The following is an 11,862-nucleotide window of genomic DNA, read 5'->3' as shown; positions in this document are numbered from 1 at the left end:
AAACCAGCAAAACTGGGATGCAGGATTAATGTAAACAACTTTATTGGCAACCGACACCAAACACACGGGGTCCACAAAGCTAACACCACGCTAACACAAGTATGCTAATTCAGAGAATATTAATCAAAAAGCAAGGCACGAACAATAAGTGAACTCAACGATTCGAAATCAAATATTAACTTTTACAAAGTGGAAAACAATACTGACCACAGACAAAACACGGGTTGTGTTGTGCGCATGCGCATTAAGCCTCGGTTGGACGTTTCGATCTGTAGGATGAAATGTAGGACACCGGCAGCAGCGGCTACCGCGTCCCGCTGGAACACCGGACGGTTCCGGTACTTTGGGTTCGGCTCGCACCGGCACCTGCTCAGCGTTCGGGTGAGTGTGACGTCACTGCCACCTGTTTCCTCAAAATAATCCGCTCACGCTTAAACGGTTTGAATTTATCTTCGCTTTAATATTCGCAGAAACTGTTACGCTTTGGTTCGATAAACGCCGGTATAATCGGCCGGTGTTTATCGTGTAGTTTGTCTTGTCAAACGTTAACATTTAACCGAGTTCTGTAACTTTATAATTTGGCTGCTAGCTTACGGAATTAAACAGATTTTAACATCTGTTTTACTACTCTTAAAAAAATATAATGTGTTGCCCTCGTAATATTTTTGTATATTACTTTGATTTGCAATAAATAAGTTTTATTCCTCGATCGATGACTTAAACAATTCCGGTGTTGCCAGATTTGGCCAAATAAAAAGCCGTTTTGTCTCCTAAGAAAGAAAATAAACCAAGAAAAATAGTAGTTTTTAGAAGTTTTTTCCTCGTCTTTTTTTAATCACCTTGATTGGATGATTTACGCAACTGAATATTTTTAATCTAAACTTTTGGTTAGTTAAGAAATTGATCTGTGCACCAGGATTCAAAAGATTTGGATTTGTAGCAGATTGAACAGTAATATTAAGTATGTCACCATAACATATCCATAATAGGGACAAATGCCATACAATGACAGGTTTATGGGTTTGATCCCCAGTTAGGGCTCAGTGCTCTCGAGGAAGCAATGCTGAAGCCCCAAAATCTAATACTTATATTATGCAACCTGGCAACACGTAAGCACAACAAATCAGGAAAGCCCTTTCAAAATAAAGCACACGTTTTCTAATTATCATGTCATAAACCTAAAGTATCAATGGAGTGGCTTCAGGACAACTCTGTGAATGTCCTTGAGTGGCCCAGCCAGAGCCCAGACCTGAATCCGAGTGAACATCTGGAGAGATCTGAACATGGCTGTGCACTGACACTCCCCATCCAACCTGAAGGAGCTTGAGAGGTGCTGCAAAGAGGAATGGGAAAAAGCACATTTTTTTCCAAAGTGATTAAGTTGTAGCTGGTATATGTCCAGTAAATTTAATGAAAAATAAATAGTATTTAAAATGTCACTGTGTCATCCTTAAATCCTATAAAGGCCCCAACAGCTGTTGGTGACGGTGCTCATCTCTGGATTCCTCAGTTACGCATATGGGGCTCTAACTCCCTGGACGAGTCACCAGTCTGACACAGGTTACTTCCCCAGCCAAGGCCAGTACATCTCTACACCTGGGTCAACACAGATAAAGTGTCTTGTCCAATGATGCAGAAAGACAGCGTGACCTGGAATCGAACCCAGGTCAGCATATGGACAGAGGTGTCAAGTAACGAAGTACAAATACTTTGTTACTGTACTTAAGTACACTTTTTAGGTATCTATACTTTACTCCATTACTTATTTTTCTGCCTACTTCTGACTTCTACTTATTACATTTTTACACAAGTATCTGTACTTTCTATTCCTTACATTTTTAAAACGAACAGCCTCGTTACTCTTGGCTTCAGCGCCGGTGGATGTGCGCTGCACTGCCACCAGCGCGGCTCCACCTGAAGCCCGAGGCGCCAGCGCAGTTCCACCGGCGTGGCTTTACCGAGGTGCCAGCCCGGATTTATCTGACCATGGGTCCGAAGAAGGCACTGACAGCGGAGGAGGGAGACGATATCAAGAAGTCCCTGGACTTTTTGTCTGAGGAAATCTCTGTTGTTAAAATGCAGCAGAAATCCATTATGGAGCTGGTGGAAGAAGTGAAGGCTCTCCGGATCCAGAATGCTGAGAAAGACCGGCGTCTGGTGCACCTGGAGAACCGTGTTGCGGAGTTGGAACAGTACACAAGGATGAACGACGTTATTATTACAGGGATTCATATTAAACCTCGATCCTACGCACGGGCGGTGTCAGAAGACAGCGGAGGGGAGGCCAGTGAGCAGGAGGCCAGCTCAGTGGAACAACAGGTGGCTGACTTCCTGCAATCTAAAGGTATTCAAATGGACTGTAATAACATTGAAGCGTGCCACCCCCTGCCCAGGAGAGAGGATGGAGACAAGCGAGCAGTTATAATGAGGTTTGTCAACAGAAAACATAAAATGGCATTGTTAAAACAGGGACGGAAACTCAAAGGAACAAACGTATTCATCAATGAACAACTGACCAAAAGAAACGCAGACATCGCCAGGAAAGCTTGTCTCTTAAAAAAGCAGGGAAAAATTCAATACACCAGAACAAGCGAAGGTTATGGTAATCAGAAACATCGAGGAACTGGACAAATACGACCAATAAGGTATGAGGACACAAACACATCACAACACCATGACACAGACCAGAGGAACCTATTCATCTACTACATCATCTACATCTGGAGACAAGAAGGATATAACTCAAAGGATTGCTGATCATGGAAAACTAGAACTGAGAACATTTAAATACACAGACCACAATGTACTGGACTTGGAGCACGATATAGACCCGGACAATAATTTCTTCTCAAATATTAATGACAGTTGTTGCTATTATACAGATGAACAGTTTAATCGGATCATTAAAACGGATAACAAATTATCAATAATACATTTCAACAGGAGAAGTCTGTATGCAAACTTTAACAACATTAAAGAATATTTAAGTCAATTTAAAAAAAATATTTAACATAATTGCTATATCAGAAACATGGATCAATGAAGATAAAGGAATGGATTTTGAACCGATCGAAGCAGTGGTTCGCAGATTGAAGCAATGCTTCGACCTATTGTTTCATCTATTCTTTCTTTCTTTCGCTTAATTTTCCCCCGCTAAAACCCTAAAGAGCACACGTCTGTGAGTATTATTTACCTTTTCTATGTTAAACCGACCTGTTATGGTCTTCTGAAACAGTTCATAGATGTATTTTATAACTTAAAAACGGGAGCGACGCTAACGCGTTAGCATGTCTATGGCATTTTCAATGTTAAAAGCATGAAACAGTTCCAGCTGTCTTCACGTTCGGGTGCATTTATTTTCAAATTGGAATATTTCTTAAATTTATTTTTGTTTATATATTAATAATCTAATGATTATTATATACAATTTCAGAGAAAGAGACAAAAAAAAACCTGAATAGAAACACAACAGAAAATAAAATATGAAAGCAACTAACAATGAACATACATACATACATACAGAAATAAATGTGTTTCCTGTGAACACCTAGTGACTCTTCCACCTCCATTTCATCCCTGTTTTATTTACGTTTAATGACCGTTTGTTTCGGTCAAACCATATTTTCAGTTTGTTAATTTCTTCAGTGATTTCCTCCAGAACTATCTGACAAACTAGAAAACTGCTGCATCCTAGTAAGAGCAGAATACTACTGGAATGAATCTGAATAAGGAAAGTTGTTTTTTTTTCTCACTAAATGGATGCTGCACTCACTGCAGTTTATTGTCTGGAATAGTCCCAGATTGCATTTCACAGCTTCTAGAATTGAAACATTTTCGTGCAGGTGATGTTGGGGGTAATTTGGGGTTTTGGGTCTTGGGCCACATGTAGAATGAATCAGTTTTTAAATTAAGCTTTCAATTCATATAGTGGCATCTACCTTTTTTTTTTTTTAAAGGTTACTTTATACTTTTATACTTTAAGTAGGTTTTGGAGCACATACTTTTTCACTTTTACTTGAGTAAAGAGGGCAAGTTGATACTTCAACTTTTACCAGAGTGTTTTTAAACTGCAGTATCTATACTTCTACTTAAGTAACAAATGTGTGTACTTTTGACACCACTGCATATGGAGAACTCTCAACTCCTTATCCCACTGATCTACCTGGACTGTCCTGAAAACATTAAAATATTTTTGACTAGGCATTGTTGATTCAGGCGTGTGTACTGTATATTTGTTTTATGCAGTATGCAGTGGTGGACAAATCTGGAAGATTGTGCAATTCTGAAACTGACTGCCACTTTTGGAATTGTGCAGTGCGCCTCTGGTTTTTAAATGAGGATCTTACCCTGATGTCTCAGCTGCCGAGAAGATCTGCAAATGACTTTCTCTTAAGTGGTTTAAGTTTGGGATTAAGATAATGGTTAGGGTAAAATTCTTCAAAAATGCACAAATTGTCTTGAAATTTCAACATTATTTTCTCATACAGACAGTGGCTTTGCACTTTTCTGGAAGTCTTGAAGTAGCAGAATTCTGATATGGTCCAGGGACAATTCTGAAATTTTCATGTTTTGCATACTGTGTAGAACATTAATGAAATGCCATCTGGATGACCAGCCAACCTGCTGGTTTTACGGTGTAGATTAGCCGTGTGTGTTTGGGTGACAGTTTAAGAAATATTGTGCGATTGGTGAGGTTATTCAATGTATAATTTCAGCATTAATCTGCAGAAGTGGTGACACTGAAAGCCGTCCAGTTTGTACACGTTGGGGATGAGACTGAACTTGTGTTTGCCATGAAGCCTGATAAGATTCAGACTGATTTCACATTCTGCAATAGTTTGTTAGAAAAAGAAAAGTGTGGCTGTGTGGACTTGTTGAAGATCAGGTTTTGGAATCGGACATTATTTGCCGTAGTGTTTACTGTAGAAAACCTGTTGGTTTGCCTACGTGACAGGTGCCCTCTGATTTTTCTGGTTTTGTTATCTTTTCAGCACTCAGGGTGTTTTTTTTCTCTCTCTCCCTATCTCTTGACTTTCTCGTTTGTTTGCTCTTCCCTGCACCCCAGAGTGAACTTTGAAAAAGATTCCAGCATGGATGCAGCACAGACTTGGTAACTAACCTCCAGCAGAATAAACGGTCTGATTATTCTGCTGACTTTTCTGAAATATTCTGTATTTTGAAGTGTAAATACATCCTGGAGTATCATTATACAGATCATGAAGTAGTTGCCAATTTATTTATTTTTTAGTCATTGGATTTTTGTCAGTCACTCAAAGCTATCGCGTCCCATTCAGGTCGTAAGTATTTGGACAGCGAGCCCATTTTACTCATTTTTGTCTCTGTACACCAACAGCAGAGTTGAAATGAGACACTCAACATTAGAGCTGCAGTGATTAACCAATTAATTGACGATTAAAGCCATATCTTCTTGGATAATTAATTAATCATATTGAGTCATTTTAAAAAGTCCATCCAGTGGAGCAGATAAGTACAACTTTTGGCCAGAATTGTTCACTTGGCGATACCTATCAGATTTGACATGAATGTTCTTCATAAATCAGTGTTTGAGAAAAAAAAAGTGCTGGCCACTTGAAAATCCAATATGGTGGCCAACTAGGGGAGAATGAAGAATTACACAGGGGTCAAAATAAAAAAAAAAAATGCTCCAATCATATTGAAAGCTATACCACATTATTTGTCTGATCACAAAGATTCCAAAACGGTATAGTATGGCCTATCTGTGACTGAATATTAATGGAGTAAAAACAGCAAGAATGGTGACAAAGGTCCATTTCAGTTTATACAGGGATCAAAAGTTAAAGTTGCTCCAATTTTTGTAATTGTCATGCACATTATTGGTTGAGTTACTAGGGTTTTAAAAAGGAATAGTTTGCGACATGTGTCATGCATAGTTGTCATGTTGTATGTCACATGTCATAGAATCCACTGTACATTGACATTGTTTGACATTTACTTTGGAGACCAAACATTCAACACAGTCAGACTTTTCCGTTGTCTATCCTATTAGTTCAACCAATAATTTGCAACACTTTTTATAAAATTGGAGCAACTTAACTTTTAACTCCTGTACAAACTGAAATCGACCTTTGTCATCATTTTTAATGTTTTTACCCCATAACTCCATAACATTCTGTTTATATATATATAGTCCAAATTATACCTTTTTAGAATCTTTGTGATCAGACACATAATGTGGTATAGCTTTCAATATGATTGGAGCATTTTTAAATTTTGACCCCTGTGTAATTCTTCATTGACCCCTACCTGGCCACCATATTGGATTTTCAAGTGGCCAGCACTTTTTTTCCTCAAACCCTGATTAATGAGGAACATTCAAAAATGTGGCCAGTTCAAGAACACCCTCCACAAGGTGGAAGAATTGTCATTAGGAAGACAAAACACAATTTTACTCAGTCTTCCACAAATATAAACAGTCACAGTGTTTAAATATCGTCCAGTTTCACTCTGGAATAGGACCGACCCCTTGGCATTTTCGTCCTGAACTGGGTTTGCTGTCCCAAACAGGACCGAAGGCCCTTCGGGCACTGGCCCGAAGTGTCCAGACGAGGCATTTCAGGCCAGTGCCATTCACATTCTATGGCAGAACAAGAAGCTGAGATAGCGCAAGCAGTGCCCTTTGGAACATCATGGTTGCGCGACTGGTTTTCAGCATCTAGACAGTGCTTATCCCTGGATTCTGTAGCATGAATCAGACGAGAGTCGGCGACTCTCCCTGAATGGGATGACAGTCCGATGCCTCAACCCACTTTACAGCTAGATGGACAGAGACAGTCCAGATTAAATGTCTTATTTATGGACATAGATGGGTAGTATGACCAGGATTTGAACCCAGGTCTATAGATTTGCATGCTAAGTCGTTAAACTGCTCAACATTGTGACCATAGAGATGAAAAAGGAGTAGAACGGACATCGTCATTGGCTGGAGTAGAATACAAGGAGAAGTGAGGGTCTAGTGGTTCAGCGTTGGGCTTGAGACCAGAGGATCCTCTGTTCAAATCCTAGCCAGACTGGAAGATCATGAAGGGCCCTTGGACAAGGTCCTTAATCCCCCCGTTGCTCTCAGTGTGCAGTGAACGAAATGCATCACAATGTTAAAGTAAGTTCGCTGTGTTTACATAGTTTAGATCCTCCACCGGCACGAACAGTCAAATATTGCAGCAGGGCTGAGCTGTGTGCGAAGCTGTGCAGGCTGCAGGTTACATAACGAGTGCTAATTTGGTTAGCTGGAGCTGACGGCAGTAATTGTGCAGTGCTGTGACAACAGAGCTGACTTTGAAAGTCTACAGGCTTCCAGCCTGATAATGCTGTACCGGCTAATAGCATAACGAGCTTTTGCAGACCAACCGTGAGCTAATTGTTGTGTTCGCCACACTTTCTAGGTTGCGAACTGATAAGTGTCACTGGAGAAATCAGTGTTATATTTCATTTGAATCAAATTAAGCTGTAAATACTCTCAAAATGTCTTTGCATTTATGTGACGTTCAGGCAGTGGTGTCAAAAGTACACACATTTGTTGCTTAAGTAGAAGTATAGATACTGCAGTTTAAAAACACTCTGGTAAAAGTTGAAGTATCAACTTGACCTCTTTACTCAAGTAAAAGTGAAAAAGTATGTGCTCCAAAACCTACTTAAAGTATAAAAGTATAAAGTAACCTTTAAAAAAAAAAGAAAAAAAAAAAGGTAGATGCCACTATATGAATTGAAAGCTTAATTTAAAAACTGATTCGTTCTACATGTGGCTCAAAACCCAAAATTACCCCCAACACCACCTGCACAAAAATGTTTCAATTCTAGAAGCTCTGAAATGCAATCTGGGACTATTCCAGACAATAAACTGCAGTGAGTGCAGCATCCATTTAGTGAGAAAAAAAAACAACTTTCCTTATTCAGATTCATTCCAGTAGTATTCTGCTCTTACTAGGATGCAGCAGTTTTCTAGTTTGTCAGATAGTTCTGGAGGAAATCACTGAAGAAATTAACAAATTGAAAATATGGTTTGACCGAAACAAACTGTCATTAAACTTAAATAAAACAGGGATGAAATGGAGGTGGAAGAGTCACTAGGTGTTCACAGGAAACACATTTATTTCTGTATGTATGTATGTATGTTCATTGTTAGTTGCTTTCATATTTTATTTTCTGTTGTTTCTATTCAGGTTCTTTTTGTCTCTTTCTCTGAAATTGTATATAATAATCATTAGATTATTAAAATATAAACAAAAATAAATTTAAGAAATATTCCAATTTGAAAACAAATGCACCCGAACGTGAAGACAGCTGGAACTGCTTCATGCTAACTTTTAACATTGAAAATGCCATAGACATGCTAACACGTTAGCATCGCTCCCGTTTTTAAGTTATAAAATACATCTATCAGCTGCTTCAGAAGACCATAACAGGTCGGTTTAACATAGAAAAGGCCATGCACGCTCTACACACCACAACATGAATGGAAACATGACTTTAGATCATCCATCTAGGTTTCTTGGTTGTTGGCATATATTAACATAAAATTATTTTTTCTGACCATGGTTTACGTGACCTTTGACCAAACCACTCCAAACTAAACACCTGTAGATATTTATCCAAGTAGTATTCCTACAATGTTAGTGCCATCTCAGCTTGTTGGTTGTTTAGATATACAAAAAAGGAGTGTTCTGGCCTTGTTTTCCTTGAACTTGGACCAAACTATTCTAAAATCTAACCACCTCTAGATATCCATCCAAGTAAAATTCCCACCAAGATTGAACCATCTACACTCACTGTTTGAGCATCTGATGCAGATGGAAAAGTGCTATATAAATGCACTCCGTTTAATCAAAAAACTAATGCATTGGATGAACTCAATTCAATTATGAGCAGGATTTCCATCTAATAAATATATGTGGTCCCAATTAAATAAAGTTACATTATCCTGCATGGATGTAATTTATTTGAGTTGGGGCTACATATATTTATTAAATGGAAATCCTGCACATAATTGAATTGTCTTCATCCAATGAGCCATTTTTTGAGTGTAAGCTTCTTTGTTGTTGTTTGAGATATAAAGTGGGTTAAAAGAGTATTGAACGTGTTATCATTTTGCTCAGGAAATATATTTCTAAAGGTGCTGTTGACATGAAATTTTCACCAGATGTCAGTAACAACCCAAGTAATCCACACATACAAAGAAATCAAACCATAGATGTCCATAAATTATGTTTTGTCCCATAATGAAAGAACACAGGAAAAAAGTATTGAACATCTGAAGAAAGGGAAGTGCAAAAAGACATGGGAAGCCAAGGCACCATCTGAAATCTATGAGTAATTAGAAAGCAGTCCTGTGTCTTGTCAGTGCAAATTAATATCAGCTGGTTCAGTCCCAATTAATGGCCTATAAAAAGGTGTTTAATTAACAAGATGTCACAAGAAACATCTCATGATGGGTAAAAACAAAGAGCTCTCTCAAGGTCTTCATAACCTTATTGTTGCAAAACATAAGGTTTTGCAACAATAATGGTTACAGAAGGATTTCTAAACTTCTGAATGTTCCAGTGAGCACTGTTGGGGACATAAACTGGAAGTGGAAAGAACATTATTTCACCATAAAGTGGCTGTGACCAGGTGCTCCTCATAAAATTTCTGACAGAAGTGAAAAGAATTATCAGAAGATATATCCAAGAGCCAATGACCACATGTGGAGAGCTCCAGAAAGACCTGGATTTAGCAGGTACAATTGTTTCAAAGAAAACAATAAGTAATGCACTCAACTGCCGTGGCCTGTGTGCACGCTCACCACAAAAGACTGAAGAAAAAGCATGTTGAAGTTTGCTGCACAACATTGAGACAAGCCAGTGAAATACTGGGAGAAGATAGTCTGGTCAGATGAGACCAAAACTGAACTCTTTGGATGCCATAATACACACCATAAATGATACTACACATCAGCCCAAAAACACCAGACCAACAGTGATGTTTGTTAGGTGGAACATCATGGTTGTGGGACTTGTTTTCAGCATCTAGCCATGACAAACTTTATACAGTTGAAGGTAGGATGAATGGAAAAATGTACAGAGACATTCTTAATAAAAATCTACCTGGATGATGAAGATGAAATGAAGGTGGACATTTCAGTAAGACAGTGATCCCAAACACACAGCCAAGGAAATTCTGAACTGGCTTCAGAGAATGAAAATAAAGCTGTTAGAATGGTCTAGCCAATCAGCTGACTTGAGTCCAATAGAAAGTCAAAAGAAAGAACTAAAGATCAGAGTTCATAGAAGAGGTCCACAGAACCTTCAAGATCTGAAGACTGTTTGCGTGGAAGAATAAACCAAAATCAGACTTGAGCAATGCATGAGACTAGTTTCTCCAAACAGGAGCCACCTTGAAGCTTCATTACCAACAAAAGTTTTTGTACGATGCATTAAATCATTTTCAGTAAGTGTTTTCAGTACTTTTTCCCTGTGTCATTCCATTTTCTGACACAACTTAATTTCTGTATTTATTTATTTATATTTTAGCTTCTTTATATTTATGGATTACTTGGGTTGTTACCATCATCTGGTGAAAAAGTCATATCGTTAGCACCTTTAGAAATATGTTCACTCAGAAAAATGGTACCTGGTATGTGATATATAGGCCCAAAACCATAGTAGGAGAAACATGCCCATATCATGATGCTTGCACCACCATGCTTCACTGTCTTCACTGTGAACTGTGGCTTGAATTCAGAGTTTTGGGGTCGTCTCACAAACTGTCTGTGGCCCTTGGACCCAAAAAGAACAATTTTACTCTCATCAGTCCACAAAATATTCCTCCATTTCTCTTTAGGCCAGTTGATGTGATCTTTGGCAAATTGTAACCTCTTCTGCACATGTCTTTTATTTAACAGAGGGACTTTGCGGGGGATTCTTGCAAATAAATTAGCTTCACACAGGCGTCCTCTTTTCCCTTTTCTTCCACGCGTCTCTGTTTTTTTTTTTTTTTGTCCATTTTAAAGCATTGGAGATCATTGTAGATGAACAGCCTATAATTTTTTGCACCTGCGTATAAGTTTCCCCTCTCCAATCAACTTTTTAATCAAACTACGCTGTTCTTCTGAACAATGTCCTGAACGTCCCATTTTCCTCAGGCTTTCAAAGAGAAAAGCATGTTCAACAGGTGCTGGCTTCATCCTTAAATAAGGGACACCTGATTCACACCTGTTTGTCCCACAAAATTGATGAACTCACTGACTGAATGCCACACTACTGTTATTGTGAACACCCCCTTTTCTACTTTTTTACTAATAGCCCAATTTCATAGTCTTAAGAGTGTGCATATCATGAATGCTTGGTCTTGTTGGATTTGTGAGAATCTACTGAATCTACTGGTACCTTGTTTCCCATGTAACAATAAGAAATATACTCAAAATCTGGATTAATCTTTTTGGTCACATAGCACTACTATTATTCTGAACACTGCTGTATAACAAAGCACATGTGTCTATTCACCAAAACCTGCTCCAATCTGTTTGTTTAAAACTTTAAAAACCATCAAAAAACCTGATCAGGTATCATAAAATAGATTGTTTGAGATGCTTATATACTCTAAATGAAGATCTCGGCATCCTCCACACCCTGACCTGCCTGACAGGCAAATGCCAAAGAATCCAATTTGTCTAATTGATGACAAAATTTCATCCTTCAATTTTTTTCAGAGCTTTTCATTACCAGAGAGGTAAGTGCAGTTGGCCTGTATGTGTTCTCATACAGGAGGTATCTGCCCACGATCTGCACACTTTTGAAAAAGAATTGTGAAGATTTCACCAAGCTGGTCAGCATAAAAGCGCAGTGTGCG

At 38.6% G+C, this 11,862-nt stretch overlaps 1 protein-coding gene across 3 annotated transcripts in view; it reads left to right on the top strand.

The window, feature by feature from the left end:
• The first annotated feature begins 245 nt into the window (after positions 1-245).
• The window catches only part of LOC117521548 (nuclear receptor coactivator 2-like), a 109,621-nt gene continuing 98,004 nt past the window's right edge, over positions 246-11,862 (top strand). For all 3 annotated transcript variants that reach the window (XM_034182870.1, XM_034182871.1, XM_034182869.1), the window contains exon 1: positions 246-381. The gene's annotated coding sequence lies outside the window, so the exon portion shown is untranslated. The remainder of the gene's footprint in view (positions 382-11,862) is intronic.

The sequence above is a fragment of the Thalassophryne amazonica genome, chromosome 12 (assembly GCF_902500255.1).
Source record: "Thalassophryne amazonica chromosome 12, fThaAma1.1, whole genome shotgun sequence".
NCBI lineage: Eukaryota > Metazoa > Chordata > Actinopteri > Batrachoidiformes > Batrachoididae > Thalassophryne > Thalassophryne amazonica.
Note: the sequence above shows the minus strand (reverse complement) of the source record. Positions and strands in the feature narration are given on the sequence as shown.